Raw genomic sequence first — 20,950 nt, 5'->3', positions numbered from 1 at the left:
ATAGTGTGCATGGAGGCTGCCTAATAATCAATCTTAGCCCTTATTTTGGACCTCCATGAACTTTTATGATGCTTGTGTTGCTCTCCAAGACTTTTTACATGTGACTGTGGCTCATGAGTTAGAAAGGTTGGGGATCCCTGACATAGAGCAATGCAGAACAGTAATATATGTTTTAAGTATTTTTAAATGCCACTCCTTACTCAAGCACTGCCAACTGTTGTGCTTCCCAGGGGCCCTTATGTCTTGTGTTTTCTTCAGACTGGTCAAATCTCTCACTCTACTCATCTAATTCATAGATTTTAAAACTCTTTGTTTCGGCAATGATTTTAGGCAGAGTTTTGCAGCTTACATTCCCATAAGAAAGTGCTGCAAAAAGAGGCAAGAGGACAACATGATTCTGTTTGTTTAGATCTTTAACAACAATGACAAAATTCTGCACATGTTAGCCACATATTTGCTTTCCGCAGAAGTCCAAAAAGCCAAACGACTTTCGGATAATGCCATTTTATTTATGAATGAAATCGGTCATATTCCTAGCAGTGCTTTAAAGGGGTACATTTGCATGCAATAAAAATGTGTAATCTCTTTATCACATCTTACTAAATGTGGTCCACAGTTTACAGGACAATTTTACCCTCTGCAGACTTAATAAATTTAAAAATACTTACCTTTTTATAGGTTAGTGTACTGCGTCTTTCTAATTTGGCAGAGGCAAATGGCCACCATTCAAGTCCTCTCCCACAGTTGAATAGGATGTCATAATATCTGAACATAACATGGCAGCTTTGTTTTTGAACACTGTGGAGATAATATTTGATTGTAATTTCATTTTATGGACCATTATATGTTAATAGCCCAGGAATCACAGGTTTCCTAGCTCTAAGAGTTCCATAACTCTGTGAAATACCTTGAAATTCAATCTAGCTACAAAAGCAGGAGCAAAATTTCATTTTAGTTTCGGCAGCTGTAATGCTAAATTCAGTTACATGGAAACTAAAAACTAAGCATTTGCATGCCTTTTTGATATTGTGTTTCATCTTTGATCTTTTGTATATGGAAAAATGTAATTAAACATACACTGTTAAGTAATTCTATCTATGGTAATGAATTAATATATATATAAAAATACTTATATGTTATGTACATGCAAGATGTAGATACCTATTGCAGTGCTCAGTATAAAACCTCAAGGCTTTATCATATCTTTGTGATCCCTTGAATATAAAATGTTTTGTCATTCAGCCTTCTCGGTTGTACATATCTCTCTGCCGGAGAAACTGAACCTCAAACACATTAACTCAAATTCAGTAACTCAAATTTTATATGCCAGAACCTTTATTGCTCTTCTGCACTTTGAAAACTATGGCTATTCTCAGACAATTAATTAAGAATTTTAAAGTCAGCTTATTCATAGCAGAGCAATTAAAAGTGACAGGGCCAAGTGTGCCCAACTCCCCACAAAGCACTTTGAAAATTTGCCTCACTTACTTTAAGTCTAACAAGTCAAGTGCACAATTAACAAAATTACCTAGCATAAGGACAGACCTTGTGATCTGGGGACTTAGGTGAGCAGGTGGATAAATGTGCTGCGGAATGGGGAAAACATGAAAAGGATTCATTTTAAAAAGCATTTAGAGATGCATTAAAATAACGGTGTAGGATTAAACTTGCCTATTTGGAAGGAGGCTCTGTCAAATTACTGTATTTAAAAAGGTCGGAGCCTGTAAAGGATACATTAAACAATTTTCTCACCTAACATTCACTGCCTCCCTTTTACACCCTACAATGATTTCAAGGTCCACGTGTTCTGCAAATAGGTTATTGTTCCATTCTGTATGTGTGCGTTAAATAAGGTTTAGTGAAAAAATAACCATGACAATCTCATCATATTCACATTGCATAATTGTGGGAGGAGACCTGCAGATCAAGGGACGTGACTCTATTGATTTTTAACAGCAGTACAATTATCTTTCTTCTGTATATAGTGCCAGGACATTGCCGTCTTGTCTGATCCTTTACAAATGCCAAACAAAAATAGAAAATAATAAAACTCTTTCTCTTGTAGATTCCATTTTGTAATGGATTCTTCATGGTTAATCTGATGACAGGAAGATAACATATTTATTTAAAGAAATCTATCAGGGATGATAACATATTTATTTAAAGATATCTATCAGGGAAAAAAAAGTTAAATTGACTAATTTTAAGGAAATGAATCCATAGAAACGTCACTATTGATCCTTTGCTTGGAAATTTGTTTAAAATCAGTTAGAACTGGAGTAATCTGCAATACTTGTGGTTTAAAAAAATAATCTGCCTCTTTCCATTCTGTCAGGTAAACTTTGGAGCATCCATGGGGGAAAAGCACATCATATACTCCTCACCACAAACACAACAGCGTCTGCAATGTTTTCTTACAACATATTTCTATTTTTTTTTATTTGTACATATTGGTAGGAATTGTACATGTGGTTCTGCTCTGTCACTTTTTTGCATTATTAATGTACATAATAAACTTGTTGGTATTACTGTAAATAGTATCCTGCTCTTAACTAAGAAGTCTCACTGATGAATGTTGCCAACTATAAGCAAGCATTTAGTTTTCTCTGGCTCTCTTGGTTCTGCTCCCTTCCCCTCTTCATATTAGGGTTACCACCTAAACTCCCAGCCTAGCCAGTAAAATACCAACCAAGATCGGGGGCAGTATTGCAACTTTACCAGCAATGCACTTGCCAGTAAATTTGTAATAACGAGTCCTTTGCTCTGGCCATGCCTATGACCCATCCCCAATACCCTCTCCCAGCTCCCACTCTGGCCCTCATATGGCCAGATGTCGTCCTACTCACTAGAGTCCCCATTTGTGGCATAGACACTCCCCCTCCAGGAACTTGTCATCTCCATCAGATATGTCCATAGTCAGGTCAGATCTAGCTAATACTGAGAATTAGGCTCTACTAGACTATAGCAGACTGGCATCACTTACTATTTTGTCAGACTTGCCAGTTTTATCAGGCTCTGCATTGACTTTTGAACTCTGTATATTGCTGATAAATGTGAAACGTAGCCTATCATGCTGTTTGTGGTTTTCTTAATCAAGAAGAAAGGCATTTATTAATCTCATTATCACCCTGCCAACACTTTTTGCAATGGCAGCACTTCTGCTGAGTCAATCAGGACCTCAAAAGAACTGAACCAATTTCAGCTTTCTGACCTGCTTTCAGGAAATCCTGCAGTCTTTGACTATGATTTTATTAGTTGAAACAGTGTCACAGATAGCATTATACATGTATAAAATACTATCCTGATCATACTTGAAAGCAACCCCGTCATCCACTTTTAGAATACAATATCCTGAAACTGGGTACACTGGAGAGTACCTCAAGTTCTACATTACTATACGTAATAAGCACAAGTAGGATTTGCAGTCCTAAAACAGCTGACGCATTGATGGCTGATTTGTTATGATATAGGCTCTGTGTACCTTGCATGTCAAATAAAGAAAGTTACAATTCAGACCACATTCTACAACAGAAACCCTGTCTTGCAAAGAGGAGCCAGACAACACAGTACTTATTTTAAGACCCATGGCACACAGCAATTTTGGGTATTTTGCCCAATTTTCACTGTAAATATGTCTTGCCTAAAATAGACCTGCTTAGTCATTCATATCCCTGGCAAAGGGAATCATCTGTTACATTAGTTTCACTCACAAACAGTAAATGCAATTCATATTTTTCTTTTCTGAATGATCTGTATATTGTTCTAAGTAGACATTTTTTGCCTATTAAACTACAGTTGAATGATGTTACCAAAGATAAAGAAGGGAAGATTACTATGGTCAAATATGATTATTTATATGCCTTTTTTGCATGTGTAAAAAAATGTTTGCATCTGGTAAAAATTACTGATGGAGTTGACTGCATAGTTTGTAGCAAGATCACACAGACAAGAAGATACATGGAGCTATGCAACAGATGAGGTTAGTCCAGGATACATTTGCAATGTGCAGCGTTTAACTCTATATAGCAGTGAATAACATCTAAAATACATTATGGTGTATGGTAGAGAAAGAAATGCAGAATATATAAATCCAACTGGTGTAGAGACTTAAATAGCAAACCAAACTTTTAAGGGATTGTGACACATCTCAATTTTAATACAAACCTGTCCCTGTGTCTATTTAAATCCTAGCACCGCTACTCTTTTCTAACTCATGTGACCCCCTGCCTCCCCCATAATCCTTATTAATCTGTGTTGGACTAGAAGGTGAACAGCTTCCTGAATAACGGCGCGCTTATGGGCAGGACAATGTCTTCATAGGCTGGGGCACTCTTTACATTTGCCCTCCAGCCTGTCAGAATGTTGTCCTGCCCCCTCGCAGTGTTGGACTGGGCCACCGAGGCACCAGGAAAAAAAACCTCATGGGGCCAGACTCAATCTGGCACTCCCCCGGCCCCCAGTTTTCCCCCCTGACACCCCCAAGTGTGCCATCTCTCAGGAAACTGCTCAACTTCAATCTATGCCAGAGACCAAAACAGGTAAGTAAGGAGTGAGATGGGGGGGGGTGTCACATGAGTTAGAATTGAGTAGCGGCGATAGGGTTTAAAGTGATACTGACACGAAAAAACAACTTTTTAAAACATGAATCTACATAAAAAGTTGCCTATAGGTCGTGTTGATCATTTTTTGCTGCTAGGTTTGCTTTTGTAAGTAATTGGTACTTTAAATCCCAAAACCTGACTGTTTTGCCAACCTGACTGTCCCTTCTCAGCCTGTCAGTTATAGCTTCTAATGCTAACGGCCTCCTGCTGGACAAATATGGCCGCCCCCTCATAGAGGAACATGGGGGATCAGATAGGGAATGTAAAAGCTTGGACAAATACTTTTATGGCAAAATTATAAATAGCATGCAAAGACAATGTTATGATAGATGTAAAAAAAGGTTTAATTTCTGGTGTCAGTATCTCTTTAAGTAGGCACAGAGACATGTTTATATTAACTAACACGGGGTAAAATTAAGTATGTGGGATATTGGTACTTGGTCCTTTGCTGTTCTCCCTGCACACTCTCTCTTTAGGAGACCTCTCTCTCTCTTTGTTTGGTCTTACATATTATTTATATACAGATGTCATCCAGATATATTTAGACACCCCTACACTAACCACTGATATTCAAACCAGATTGGTAACTGCCTCCTGGCTATTTCCTCCTGGATGAACCAACGCCACCTCAAACTTATCCTAGCTAAAACAGAGCTCATGGTCTTCCCACCCAAACCTAGTCCTTCTCCTCCTTACACCATTACTGTTGATGGCATGACCATTAACCCTGTAAATTCAGCACCCTGCCTTGGAGTTGTCCTTGGCCGATTCACTCCCTTTAATAGGCTTCTGAAGGGTACTTCCCCCTACAGGCCAACACTAGTTGTTGGTGCCATCTAGTGGACAGCCCAAGTACAACTTAACCATATACACTGAAAGAAAGAATATTTCACCTCCTTACAGGATACAGTTAGCATATTTGCTTGACTTTGGTATAAACGGTCTGGTGTTGCTCTACTCTATAGACCAATGTGGTTTGGAAAGCAAAATATTTTGTGAGGAAGGTACCAGAATCCCTTTGTACATGCGACATGTATCCTAAAATGAGGTGTAACCCTTCCCAAACAATCATTTTGTGTTTTTTGGCTTAATAGATGATTCAATCACCTACATGGTAATCTTTGTTCTGCCTTTGCTCATTTGAGTGGGGAGCAGCCCAATGTCCAGGAATTGTTCCACAAGGACTGTTAGGCCCTAATAGTTAGGGATTGCAATCTAAACCACTTAAGAACACCCTTTGGAGCTACCATCCATTACCATCAATATTATCTTTAAAAAAGTTTTACCCTACAGCCATCTGCAGGTAGAACAGTGCATTAGAAATATGCACCTCCCCAATATACACAATAAAGGGAGACTGATAGTAACAGTATACTACTATTTATTACTGCAGAAAACTATCGTTGATACCCTGGCTTTAGTATTGGTAATGTCTTTCTTCACAGTAAGCTTCTGGGCATAAAGCATCCTATGTTATTACTACTTTATCACTAAACATGTAAATAATAACAATGTCAGTCTTTTACTATAGACACCTGATTTACTGTTTGGATAAATTAGCATTATTATCTCTGAGACCTGAAATAAAGGATGTAAAAATAAGTACTGTCTCTCTTTTATCTGTGCAATGCTGATGGAAAAAATTCTGGGTGACTGACTGCCAATCAATACAGCTCTGAAAGTCAGGAGGAACTGACAGGTCTGTATTAATTGAGTATAAACACAGACATAATGTTTGCAGAATGACAGGTTTGGCCTTGGCTATTCATTCACTCATCTTGTCTAAGTATTCAGCAGCTTGTGGATAATGGACATCCACTCTAAACATTTATAGTTAATGAGAAATAATACATTTCCTGGCAGATGATAACCAGCTTAGGGAGTTTAAGTACTAAAAGAACGAGATGGACTTCCCAATACTGGTCTCATTTATTGTCTGTTCACTATTCTACTTGAACAAAGAATTGCTGAATTAGGGGGTACATTGTACTTAATTACAGATGATGCACTGAATCCAGACTGCAAGAAGCAGCTCTGATACTGCCCTCCTTTTGTAACTAAGAATAATACCTCGACTAATGGACAGTTACTTTGTGTAGCTCTAAAGTGGATTGGCTACAAAGTTATAGTATACTGCGTGCTATGGATCCTACATGCACTCCAAAACCATTTCAGCTAGTCATTTTGCTTAGAGACAAAAAAAAGCTTTATTTTGAGCTTTTCCCTTTATATTTGCCCAAGTTAATAGTAAATAGTTAATGTAAAAATGTTGGCCCTTGTGTTGGATCAGAATTGTTCCATTGCAATTAATATCTAATGAGACAAATAAGGAAGGCTGGAGAAGTCCATTACAATATAAACACAACATAAGGCAATTTATATGCTCCTCTCCCAACAAGTCTGCAAGGGTTGTCTAAGATCTGATCGTTGATCTGTGGTCTGAGTTTTAACTGTGATTCAAGTTTTTCATGTAAAATAGATTTTTGAGACACTAAGTTTTTTCAAATTCAAATTTCATTAAACATGCCCTTTAGTCTTCGGATACTGAAGTCCGCCTTCCCTACCCAGGATATAGACTACATTTATTTGCTATTTCTTTAAAATGGTCTTCCTAACCGAGGTTTCCTGTTGTGTCCAAAGGGGCATCTGGCCACATCAAAGTGTCAGTCAGTCAGCTGGAGGTCTCACCTTGGGGCCAGTCATTAGTACTCTAGATAGGTTAAAAAATCATTATCCCTAAGTTTGTACCTTGATTAAAAGGGTCAACATGTAGATACCATACCTCAGCCCAAGGATACACTTAAATGTTGTCATATTGCTTTAAAGATTAAAGTTATCTACTGTCTACTCTTAAATATTTGTAGCCTAGTAAAATGCTCAGCAACATTCTGCATTACAATAAGTAGAGCATTTACATACATAAAGTGGGTTAATGTATTCCAATTTTAAATCACATATTAATTCACAAGTGGTTTATTGAGCATTGTGCATCAAAAGAGCTGGCTATTTGTGTGGCATGCACATTGGAAAATTCATGGCACAAAGAAAATTCTGCATTCCAAAATCTGTTTAAAAATTCCCTTCCACATCTCTGAAGTGTGGCAACTGATAATTGAAAGTCTACCTTTCTGTTTGCTATATAAAATCTTACGTTTCTTTGAGATACTGCCATGCTATAATGTTTTAATGAAAACCTAAAAAACTGTACACAAGACGCTGATAGATCTGCAGTCACATGTGTCTCCAGTGTGCCCTTCTGCATAGAAGAATGATAAGCGTAATTCTATTTTTTATCTACATTATAAATTCTCTTAGCTATTTTGAATGTATTAAGCTCATTCTATTCCTGCTGTATCAAAATGCTGTCACTTTCCGTAACGCCATTCTCGGCAAAACACAGACTAATTCCCAGTCTAAGAAACTTTCCCTGTTCCCCTGTTGAGTACATTTTTTGTCCTTCAAGTTGCACACTGATGAGAAGCAGTCTACATATCTTTATTTCCAGCCTAATTTCTTATCCATTATGTTCTGAAATGCCCAGCTCTTATAGAGTAATTGATTTTTAAGCTATAAATTACCATTAGTGCTTTACATTCTTTGATAATAAGAAATTGTACAATTTATGGGCAGTTTGCCTCATTGTTAAACCTGAGATTACCTTATTTATATAATATCAGAGGACAAACGGTATATGTAAGGTAAGAATCTAAAACGAGAAGGGTCATTATTACATTTGGAGTCAGAGAGAGAGAGAGAGAAATAATTAACACTTTGCATTATGAACAGTACTTTTGCCTGGCCACTAAGATACTGATGGCAGAGAGTCAAATCAGAATACATTATGTTGGTCATTAACCCTTTTAGTGCTAGGTAAGAAAGAATCGTTCTCTTACAAAGCATTTGTCACGGTGTTATGCGTGCAATTAATTAAAACTGGTCACATGGCTAATTTTCTTAACGGAATTATCCAGTCCCTTCTATTCTTCTCATTGCCCCACTGTATGCATACAGCTACAGACAAGAGTGAGGGTACAGTTATGGGAGTCCCTGAATCTGCTATTGATTAGGAATTTCTTGGATACAAATGAATTTGACAACACCCTCAGTTGCAGTTAGCCCACCAAAAATAAAATTGCAACATTCCTGTCCATTAGCTCTACAGGGCATATTTAGTTATTACAAGGTGTGTAAATCCTTTGTGTACTTTTCTATATGGTAAAATTGTACAGCGCTGAATATCCTAGCAGTGCTATATGAATAAATGTATATATACAGATATCATCAGCATAGATCCTTTATGGTTTATAATGCATGTGTGAGCAGAAAATTGTGCTGTTCAGCACCTCGGACAGCAGACATCTTACAAAATCACCCAGCAACAATTAATTTGCTACTAAGGCAATCCAAATTTTAGCATGGATTTAGTTGCAGCTATTAACCATGAATCAGAGGTGCCTATTCATAAAACTGTGTAAAATCTGTGGGGTTTTTTTTTTGTTAGTTTGAGCGATTTTTTCGTACCTTGTGAGAAATTGTGCAGCAATTTGTGCGACAAAATCGGATTTGTTCCAACGAGTACAAAAGTCTCTGATTCATTCTAGCTTCGGTATCGTGACTTTCCTTGGGCCAGGTTGGAGCTGCAGAATGCCATTGATTCCTATGGGAGGCTTCCAAAATCATGCACAGAGGGATCAAAGTCAGAAAGGTTTTCCCACCGTTTATGATCATTCGAAAATTCGAAAATTCGGATTGCCATTGGCAAAAGATCGTTCCAATATGAAAATTTCTAAACTTTCAGATTGTAAGAAATTTTCGCATTCAAACAAAAAGAAGTTGCTATCATCAGAAATAATCGGATTTCGGGATTCGGATTTGTACATTAGTGAATCGGCCCCTAAGTGATGAATTTCCAGGGCAGAAAAGGTAAGCGCTGGGGAGCAAAGGAGTGCAGCATCCCAGGAGCTGCCTCAGGATGGCGCAGGGCATAGAACCGCCCCTGCTGACATAATAGCAACCCCTGAAAGAGGCACCAAAATAAGTAATATTTTAACAAGGCAAAACAGATCAAGAGGAAGATAAATATACATATAAATATTATAATTACTTACTTTCCATAATACAATGTATGTTTCACACATACACACATATGTTTCAACTTTAAAGATGACCATGACTCAAGTACTCTTTGAGATGAAGAACTGTGAAGTGCATGAGCACACAATACGGTTACAGATATAAAAACATTGCTGTATCACGCATACTATAAAGAACATCAAGGACAGAATATACAGTAAGTACAGTATTTGCCTCAATTTGTACCCTCACTGACCTACTTAGGCTTTTAGGATTGTCTACAATTCAAAATGAGCTCTTTTTTTCAAACGATATCCTAATTAGTCATGAATGTGAGCTTCAGAGCCCATGCTTCAGGCTCCTCAAGGAGGACCACCTTGACAGTTTGGATATCACTGGTTTGAAGAGGATTTAGAAACCTGTCTGTCAAGAATAGCATTCCCCTGGAGTAAGTAATAGTAAGTAGCCCACATATGTATTCCCTGGCTGACACCTTTGATACAATTATAGACAAAAGCCCAATTAAAGGGCTATTTAATTCATTTTTATTCCCTGTGCTGGATCATTTGCTTTGCTGTGACCAAGCCTACATTTCCTGTCTTGAGTTCCTGTATGTTGGTTCCAGCTCTGCCCTTGTTCCTCTTCATCTGACTATATGATTTAAACCCATGGCCTGTGATTTGGATTTTCATTTGTTTGACCTTCTGCCTTTCTCATGGACCCTTTTGCCTGTTTGACCTGCCTGTATACTTGAACTTTATCTGCCTGCCACTTTCCCTGACCACTGCCTGTACAGACTTAATTTTCTTCTGGGGTCCTTGTTTTTCAGTTTATTCAATATTTTTGTTATAAAATAGTTTTTCTGTCAAGCCTCAGTATATCTGCTAGTAGTTACACAGCACATTTGCTCCTTCCAACCAGAGTAACCAGCATTTCTGACAGGGGACATTGTTTGGAAAAAGTAACACCTCTCTGTGTATTTAAAGCAGTAGAGAGTGTTGAGATAATGGTGGTATGGAGCAATGGTGATATATTTGTCCTCCTACAGGACTGCCTAGGTCTTTCTTTTTCTGGAGCAGAGTGGTTGTACAACCAAAGTCTGATGTCTTAAATCCCTGCACAAGTCAAAACATTGCACTGTTTATTGCACATTTTTTTGAAAGGTGCAAAAATCCTTGAAATCCTAGAAAACCTCCTGTTCTTCTCAGTGGCTCTTAAAATTGATCTTTGATTTGAAACCTGTATAGTTAGGGGTATTTGAAATATGCATTTACTGGAATTATGATTAAAGGGGACAGTGCTAAACAATTGCATTTCACTTCAAAAGACTTACAGTGGTTCAGAACTAATCAGGCCTTGAATACAATCTTGAACAGAGATTTTCTAAGAACTGAAACACTAAACCCTGCAAAGCAATCTATATCATTATTTTATATGTGAGTGTTCTTAATCAGGAATCATTTACATTTTTATTATGTTTACATTGTTCTAATCATTGCTATAAATTGTTAACTCTTTCTATCCTTTGCAGTTTATCAAACAGCTTAGTGACACCTAATGGTAAAAAATGAACCCTGTTAAAATATGTGTAGAGAAAAGTCAGTTATATGCGCTCCCCACAAAACCTTCTTAGAGAAAGTCCGTCTCTTTTGTTCCCTTGAATCCTGCGGTAAGGGATTGAAGGATTCAAGTGAACATAACAGACAGACTTTCTCTAAGAAGGTTTTGTGGGGAGCGCATATTACTGACTGTTCTCTGCATTATTTTCAGTTTGGACTCTGATATATAGCGCACCCAAACATTTATCTCCCAAGTGCAAGGTTAATTGTTTAATTGAAATATGTGTAGTATCTGGTACAGTGAACAGTGTGTGTCGCTCCGGGATCGTACAGGGATTGATGAGTGTTATTAAACATAATAATTGCCAGACACATTTATATTTTGTTTAGGGTTCAGCGTCTGATAAAGACTGCAATGGCAACCAGAACCATTTGCAAATAAATATTTTTTGTTGAAGATCTATGTCACACTAATCCTTGCGGTATACTTAACACATTTCCCAACTATAGTCCCCAGGGCCTGGATGCAAAATGTTCAACCCCCACACACTTGCGCTCACACCTACTAGGACCCATACTTACATAACTGTGTCTCAGGATTCCCTGCTGGGCCCAGGTACAGTCACAGCCCTTGCCCCTATATTAGTTACCCCACTGATATTTGCAGTTTGTAAAGTATTATTATTATTAACATTTATTTATAAAGTGCCAACATATTTCGCAGCGCTGTACAATAAGTGGGTTTCATACAAGAGTAACATATAAAGCAATAAATAACTGATACAAGAGGTGAAGAAAGTACTTCTAAAACTTATCTGTAAAATCTGGAGAGAGAAGAATCTCTCCTGATTTATATTTTCATGGAAAAACCCATAGCCTGGAGCTTACCAATGGGGCTTTGAAGCACAGTTAGGATAGCTACTGATCAGGCTGCAACTAAAAACTGGTTTGGCCCTTAATTTCATTAGTGCAGGGTGTTTGGATCAGATTGTGTGGTTATATATGAACAAGAGATTTAAGTCCTCAGGCAAAAAAGTGAAATCCTCAGAAAGAGAAACCAAGTGCTGCTCCTAAAACTTCCATTTCATTGTTGCAAAATTCCATACAAAGCAGCCTCCAACTTGTCTATTAGTCCAGGGATTTATTATTTTCACTCCCGCTAGGGGTCAGTAATCCTAATCAGTGTTGAGCAATGCTGGCATGTTTCACTTTACTGAAGAATCTTTGACATTTTGCCAAAATGCATTGGAGTCAATGGAGGGGAAACACAGTGGTTAAGGTCAAAATACATCAGTTAATAGCTCTGCCCCAGCAGAAGTGCCCTTAGCCATGTGACTTGCGCTCTAATAAAAAGGTCTCTGTTTACTGCTGCGCTGCAAGTTAGAATAATATCACCCCCCTCCATCCCAGCAGCCAATCAACAGAACAATAGATAGATTACAAGATCATAGCTCCGGGACACCTATGCTGAAGCATTTAGCTGCACTCCCATGTTTCTGCGCTGTTGATACTCCTGTGCGTTGGGCTAACACCATTGCTGATGGAGAAATTGTACCATGAGGAAATGAGCAAAACTGCCAACACTTTCTCCCATTCAATTTAGGATGATGGCACATAGGGAGGTTTGTTGCCCACAGAAAATATGTGCTTCCCACTGGCATATATGCTGAAAATTCATTAGTGTCAGTGGAAATAAGTGGCATGGGTGGCTTCAGGCATTTCTCTGGCAGATAAAAAACACAGTTGAAAACTGCCACATGAGCTATAAGCTTGTTTATCTTGTACAGATATACTGCCCTCGTAGATAATGGTCCAGTGACTTCCAAGAACAAGTACTTCAGATCCGAAATACGTTATACAATGAGAGACAGAGGGTAGTGGCACCACAAATACAATAAATAAAGGTAGAAGCAGTGGAAAAATTAGCGCTAATTACATTAAAGACAGTGAGAGGCAGTAAGAAATTTAGCACTAAATACATGACATACAGTGAGAGGCAGAGGGAACTTTAGCCCCAAATACTTTAAATACAGTAAGAGGCAGTGGGAACTTTAGTTGCCTGAAGGATGGAGAAGGTGTGTCAACATTGTATCGATCAAAATGAAGTCAACAATTGTTTGCATTGCTAAAATGCTTTCATACTCCATCTAGTAGTAAATATAAGAATAGCACCTAAGAAGAATAAATAGGAGACAGCCAAGTCCTTCCCAGACTTGGGAAATAACATTGAGTAGGAGAATCAATAGCTTATCTGAAAGCAGTTCTATTGTGCAGGGCTGACTCTTTTTGAATTCTCCCGATCAGGCACAATGCACTGAGATGGCTGCCTAAACACCAATATTACAGCTAAAAAAAATACATTTATTGGTTCAAGAATAACTTTTTAAATGGTAGTCTGAATTATTTTCAATGAACACAGTATACATTAATAATAAAACTACACCATAAAAGTCATGACAGAATCCCTTTGACGCATATTTGTAAAGCACCAGTATATTCGAAGTGCTGTACAATAGAAGGGTGTATCCATTAAAAGACACAGATTACATATAAATAGTGCCTAATACAGGAGGCAAATAAAGCACAATTTTTTTTGGAATGACTCCCAAGATAGTCCCCAAGATTTGAGAAGCAACCATTTATTTAAAATCCCCTTCTGTATGTCTAATGTATTTATATGTTACATTTCATTCACACTTCACTTTTACTCTTATAACCTTATTACAATTAAACTGCAAGCTATTGCTTTGCTTTTTTTCAGATAGTGTTTTTTTTTATTAATACATAATGGAACTGCAGTTCTTTCCCTGGCAGGATACGAACTGAATCATTAGTGGTGACTTCTAATATAACTGCAAAGTTTAGGTTTTGCCGCTGCACTTATCACAGTTAACCACGCACAACGTTGTTAGTCCCAAACGTTTAGATGAATGATGGGTGGAATTACAGAGATTTTGATCAGTTCATCATTACTAGACTGGAAGATTTCCTAATTAAATATGTAAATCTTGGATCTGCATTTTACTTTAGAATTCCCTTTGGTGAAGAAACACAGACATTCTTTATACTTATAACTGCAACAAAGTGTTGTGATTCTAACCAGTTTCTCGACTATAGGCTTCATCCCAGGAGCATCTGAGCCCAGCTTCTGCCTTGTCAGCCACATTTATGATGTGTTCATAATTAAATGTCCACAAAGCTCACAGTATGTTGACCACAGAGGGGCCATAAGCAGTAAAGATAAATGAGATAGAGAGATGCAATATTGCTTTACTTGTGGGCTTTGTCTGATGTTAAAGATTGTCAGTGATAATTATGAATGTGGGACCTGGTTGAGTTTTATATGTACAATCAACATTTTAATAAAGTGATAACTTGAGCAGTGACTATGTAATATTCATGGAATTGTGTTTTTTTTTCTCGTTCTGTATCTTCAGATCCTAACAAAGCAAAATGCCTTTACACTATTATTGGTTTAGCTATTTCAAGAAAACACGAAGACATTTTTAAATGTTATAAAGAATGCTACCAACTGGTCTTTGAAAAGAAAATATGTAGTATACCTTATCCATAAAAGGAATAGTTATGTTTCTACCTTACTTCATGATATCAGGGCCAGGTTTTGTGGCATGTGATACTGCAGTCTATGGGAAATTTGAATAGCAAAGAACACCTTAGTTCTTAGGATAGAATGTTGATAGAAACCCGCTGGAAACAGGCCAGACTGCGCAGACATACTTTAAATCATGATAATGGTTAAACCAGGCTGCATAAATATGTACTCATTTGTGCTTTCTATACATTGCTTGCTGAGGTTAGGTTTTTTTTATTTCATTTTCAAATTTTGACAAATCAAATGTTTGAAATTCCAGCAATGATAGCACTGGGTCAATCATCATTAGTTTAAGATAAACCTTAAAAACAGACAAGTGATTTCTATACAGCATACAAGAGAGGTAGTACAAGGGTGTTCTCTCCGCTGGAATATGTCTACAAATGCCCCCATTCACTTTAATGAGAAATCTTTGACAACCTGAGCTTTAAAGCCCACTCACTACAGCATATTTGGGCTAACAAAAGCCATTTTTGGTGGCTGTCCCATTATAAGTACCGTTTTAAGGTAGGTAGGTAGGTTTATTAAACATTGATATTTATTTCAATTATTATGGAAAGACAAAAAAGATTGAACTTTAGAAGTGCTAGTTTAGGGTTAAAAGAAGTTAAATAAAAGAATTCATGGCACCTCTTATAGGACTGGCACTCCCGTTACTAGGCTAGTTTCATACATGAGAGACATATTCTTACAAATAAATCTTGTAGAAATAATATTCTTTCCATTCTTCATTTCTTCTCTATTCACTGTTATCACTTCAGCATAAAGCAAAGTGAACCCAAGTATATAAATCATAGAAAATTGAATCATAGATGTGTACTGATATATCCACAGTGCTCAAATAGAAATACTGTTCTTCATATGGTCGCATCTGTTGCAATTGTATTGTGGTCCACCAAAGTTCTACTAACATACTATAATATGCTCCAAATAACAAAGCCTTTATCTGAAGAGCTTGCTGGCAATGATTTGCAGAGGAAATTACACAATATGTTGCCTGGCTGAAAGAGCTACCAACTGTTAATATCACTCAATTTACAGTTGGATAAACTAAGACCCAAAGGAAAAAGTGACTTTTTTCAAGGTCATCCTAAAATCTGTTTCCAGAGTGGGGATCGAACCTTTGTTCTGAGCTAAAATTAACAGCCGAGAGTATCTAAAATCTAGAAATGTTAAAAAAAAAATGCTATTTTACATTAAAAGATTATTTATTAAAAAGAATATATAGAACTATATGTTATTGGTTAAGTGGCACTGCAAAATCTAATATAGAGTTATTTAAATTCTATATTGGTTGCATGATGTGTTTTTGTTTAAATATATATCTTTCATACCAATATTGCTCTCCCCAGATGTTGCTGGAGTTTTAGCATTCTTTAACATATTCCTAAGGGTTAAAGTATGATGATATGTGTAGTCCAGCAACTCATTGTTAAAACTTTATTCCAGGTCCTCCATGGCCAGTGGCCCAGTTAATGGAAGAGCCTGCTCTGTTCACAATCTAAACACCATTACATCCATCTTTCTGAAATCTGATTACAGTGTGATATTGGCAATTAATAAAAGGCAGGTTAATCCTATGTTATATAATGACCTGACTGACAGCCCTAGTAGAAACACTAGAGAATCCTTTTGCACCTGTATTTAAGTCTGGGGCACCTACTTTGGAGAGCAAGGGGACGCTAAAGTGCCCGTTTGAGGGAAGGTTAATATCTCATGTGGGCAGCAGGTTCTGCAATTCAATCACATGTGATTTTGAGGACTGCTAAAAGTGCAGTTAAGAGGCTCTGCTAATTGCTCTTAATTACTTTGTAAATTACAAGTAACAAATTTAACAACAAATATTGGTGTATTAAAACATTTTTTCACTTATTTATATACTGAAATGCACTTGTATCTATTCCTTTTTATCTATCCAAGTGAAGCGGGTAGTGCACAGCCTTAACAACTATGGCCTTCCATTAACAGTGCATCAGAGTTGTTTGTGGTTTTAAGGTGCCCATATACGTTAAGATCCACACGCTTGGCGAGGTCGCCAAGCAAGCGGATCTTCTCTTTAACCTGCCCAATCGATATCTGCCCAATTTCAGGCCAGATATCGGTCGGGTATGGCCGTCATTTCTGCCCCTACATGGGCGATAAGCTGTTGAATCGGTCCAAGTGACCAATATCGGCAGCTACAATCGGCCCACGTATTGCCACCTTTACTTTTTTATGTTATGCAAGTGGAAGAGAACTAAAGGGTGCAAAAGTATGCTTCTTAGGTTAATTGAAAACAGTCAGGGTCTGACTCTGCTAAAATATACTCTGATAAAATATCTGGCACAAGCAGACCTGGATGTGTGGGCAGGCCACAAAGCCCCTGGCAGGGGTGGCAAAAATCTGCAACAGAATTGCACCAACTGGACACATCTATACTGGAAAATGGGCAGGAGATTTTGACAGCTGTTTGAATCTCCCAACCACCCAGTCTCCATTAACCGGAACAAGCTGAAACAAATCTGCCTGAAAGAATGGGTAAAAATCATTCCTGGACATTGTGCAAAAATGTTACTTACTGCTAACAAAATTAAAGCTGTTATTGCTACTAAAGGTGGGTCTACAATAGATGAAAGTGTGAGAACCAAAAATTATGGAAAACATGTTTTTTTCAAAATGCATCAGTTAATAGAGCTGCTGCTCCAGCAGAATCCTGCACTGAAATTTATTTTTTAAAAGAGAAAACAGATTTTCTTATATTTAATTTTGACATTTGCCATGGGACAAGCTATTTCCTTACTTTTCCAGTTGTTCATAGCCATGTAACTTGCGCTCTTCAGTCACACTGTACTGCTGCACTGCAAGTTGGAGTGATATAACCCCCTCCCTTCCCCCCGCCCACCCCCCCACGACCCCCAGCAGCCAATCAGCAAAACATAAGGCAGGTAAAAAGACAGCAGTTCCCTGACACCTCTGCTGAAGGAATTAGCTGCCTGAACTGATAAGGGTGGCTTCAGGCATTTCTCTACCAGCTAAAATACACTGTGGAAAAACTGGACCATGTGCCATTAGCCTCAATTAGCTTGTATAGTAAAGGAGATATAGATATCCACACAGTATGCACGTGTAAATAATGGTACATTGACTTCTTTGAACAATAACTCCATGTCCTAAATACATTATATAGTAAGGGGCAGAAGTAGTGGCACCCAAAATACATTAAATACAGTGAGGGACAGAAGTAGCGGCATCCAACATACATTATACAGTAGTGGTACAACAGTTAACGCTTTTTACAAGCTGTACCTTACCATCATCCCATTTAAAGCTGAGAAGAAAATCATGGTAGATACTGTAATATACTGAGAAATTGGGTCTAAAGTTTTTTGACCTTAGTATATAAAATTTTATTTTGCAATTGTTTCTCACGTAGCTAAGAGGACAAGGGTTTTACGGAAATATTTACCCAATTTCCTGAAAAAAACTGGGGGGGCTCTAATTCTGTACCTATACTGCTGGTCTTTTGTATTAGATATGTACTCCCTATTCCTTGTGTGACCTTTTTAATTTTGCAGCATACATTTTTTTTGGAACTGCCCCTTTGTATCTTAGCAATGCATATGGTTAATTTAATTACAGAAATTGTTTCTTTTCATAGTCTCAGAGAAAAGAAGGATATCCATTTCAGGAAGGGCTATGGATCACTTATTTAAATGGGGTCTGAACATATTAAAGCTGTATTACATTGCACTTAGATGACTACTTTATCTACTTTCAACATTTACAGCTGCTATCAAATCCCATTTGCAGCTTGTTACAAAAAAATTGGAAGGGTCAACCCATGTCAACTGATATGTCACACTGGTACCAGCTGACACAACAGAACGTTTCTAGTGTGAAATAAAGCAATGATGTCCCTATCACTACATCCAGTATAATATATTGTACAGGTATGAAATCCATTATCCAGAAACCTGTTATTCAGAAAGCTCCAAATTACAGGAAAGCCATCTCCTATAGACTCATTTTTTTATCAAAAAATTCACACTTCCATTTTCTCTGAAATAATAATAAAACAGTACCTTGTACTTGATCTTATATATAATATAATTAATAATTTTTAGAGTCAAAACTATCCTATTGGGTTTAAATTATTTTTATAATTGAGTATAGTGATCCAAATTATGGAAAGACCCCTTAAAATGAAAACCCCAGGTTCTGAGAATTCTGGATAACAGACCCCATACCTGTATTACAATTAAAGTGTGGCTGCAGATGTTATATAACTCACAACACATTCCCGGTGCTGTTTGGACTCTTAATTGTTGATGTCTGGGTGAAGTGGAGGGTAGGGAGGGCCACAGCTATTAGGCTAATGTCATATGGTCTGGGGATCCACATTTCTCTGCTGTCATTTCCCACACAGGCAGAGAAAAGCAGATCCACACTGATGCATTCCTTCTGACATGCAGGCCCTGTCACCCACACCCAACCACAAGGTCTGTTTTCTCTATATCTACACCACTGTCATGTGGCTTAAAGAAATACTGTCATGGGAAAACATGTTTTTCAAAATGCATCAGTTAGTAGAGCTTCTCCAGCAGAATCCTGCATTGAAATCCGTTTTCCAAAAACACAAACAGATTTATATTAAATTTAAAAATTTCACATAAGGCTAGCCGTATTCTTCATTTCCCAAGGCGCCACAACCATGTGACCTGTGTTCTGATAAATCTCAGTCACACTTTACTACTGAGCTGCAAGTTGGAGTAATACCACCCCCTCCCACCAGCCAATCAGCAGAACAATGGGAAGGCAGCAATATAGCAGATCCCAGTAGATATCAGAATACCACTCCATAGTAAGAAATCCAAGTCCTGCTTGGGTCTCCTCCAGTTACATGGGAGTAGTTCTCCTAGGCAACCAGGTCAGCTTGGCCCGCCCCAACCAGTTACCCCCCCCATGTGTGTGCATGTGCAAACGAGCACACAATGAGCGCACACAGGGTGGCGCGCAGTGGGGCAAAAGGTCCGGAACTAGAGGTATGTAGAAGAAGAGGTACCTGCCTGGCACCCCTCCACCATTGCGCCCTAGGCAGGTGCCTCTTCTGCCTACCCCTAGTTCCGGGCCTGCTAATCAGCTCCTTGTATCTTCGCCCTAATGTGTAGCGCTGGCTCCTTCTAAAAGCTCAGACTCAGGCACAATGCACTGAGATGGCTGCCTACTCACCAATATTACAGCTAAAGAAAATACATTTGTTGGTTCAAAAATAACATTTAAATGGTAGAGTGAATTATTTGCTATGTAAACAGGGTAATTAAGAAATAAAAAGTACCATTACAATTATGACAGTATCCCTTTTGTTGCCTATTTCTGTACTGAATTTTTGTAATTAAACCTATGGCGTGCAAAGCATTTTTGTTATATGCATGCCTGCTGCAATGGGCTATATTAATCTGCACCCATTTTTTACAGCTGTGATATTTTTTTTATCACTTTTATATAATATATATACTGTATATATTATGGGACCCCTCTATGGCCAAAATGCTGGGCTTTGAAATTAAGTGTAAGAAAATAGTGACATTTCCTGTCTCCCAGCTATCTATAAACCCAAAATAAATAAGATGCCCTCATGTTAAGGTCACCTTTAAATGGAACAGGGAATGTGATAGGTACAGGGACTCTTGGTACAATGTGCTTACAAACTTTCATTTGAAATTAGTTAAACAGACCCTGACAGACATTTCACTAGAAGACCTGTTTTCCTGCAAGATCATGACACCGAGCTGCTTAGATACATTACAGGGAATAAAACACGAAAAAGACATTTAAACAAGTGAATTTTCCAGAGACAAATACAGTAGCAAGCAAAAGATGTGGTTTCAGCTTTAATAAACAGCTTATGTGCTTCCCTCACTATCTGACATGCACAGTTGATTTTTCCTTCCTTAATTTTATTCTTGTTATTATGATGTGTAAAATCCACGTGTGCTTCATTTTTTTTTCATTGTTCGTTTTAAGCATAACTTCCATCAATGATGGATGAGTACCCGGTAGAGAGAGGTAATGTTAGTCAGCCAATATCTTGTACAATTAAATTCCAGGCAGATTGACTTCTGTAT

This window comes from Xenopus tropicalis, chromosome 4 (assembly GCF_000004195.4).
Source record: "Xenopus tropicalis strain Nigerian chromosome 4, UCB_Xtro_10.0, whole genome shotgun sequence".
Taxonomy (NCBI): Eukaryota; Metazoa; Chordata; class Amphibia; order Anura; family Pipidae; genus Xenopus; species Xenopus tropicalis.
This window is presented reverse-complemented; position numbering follows the sequence as displayed.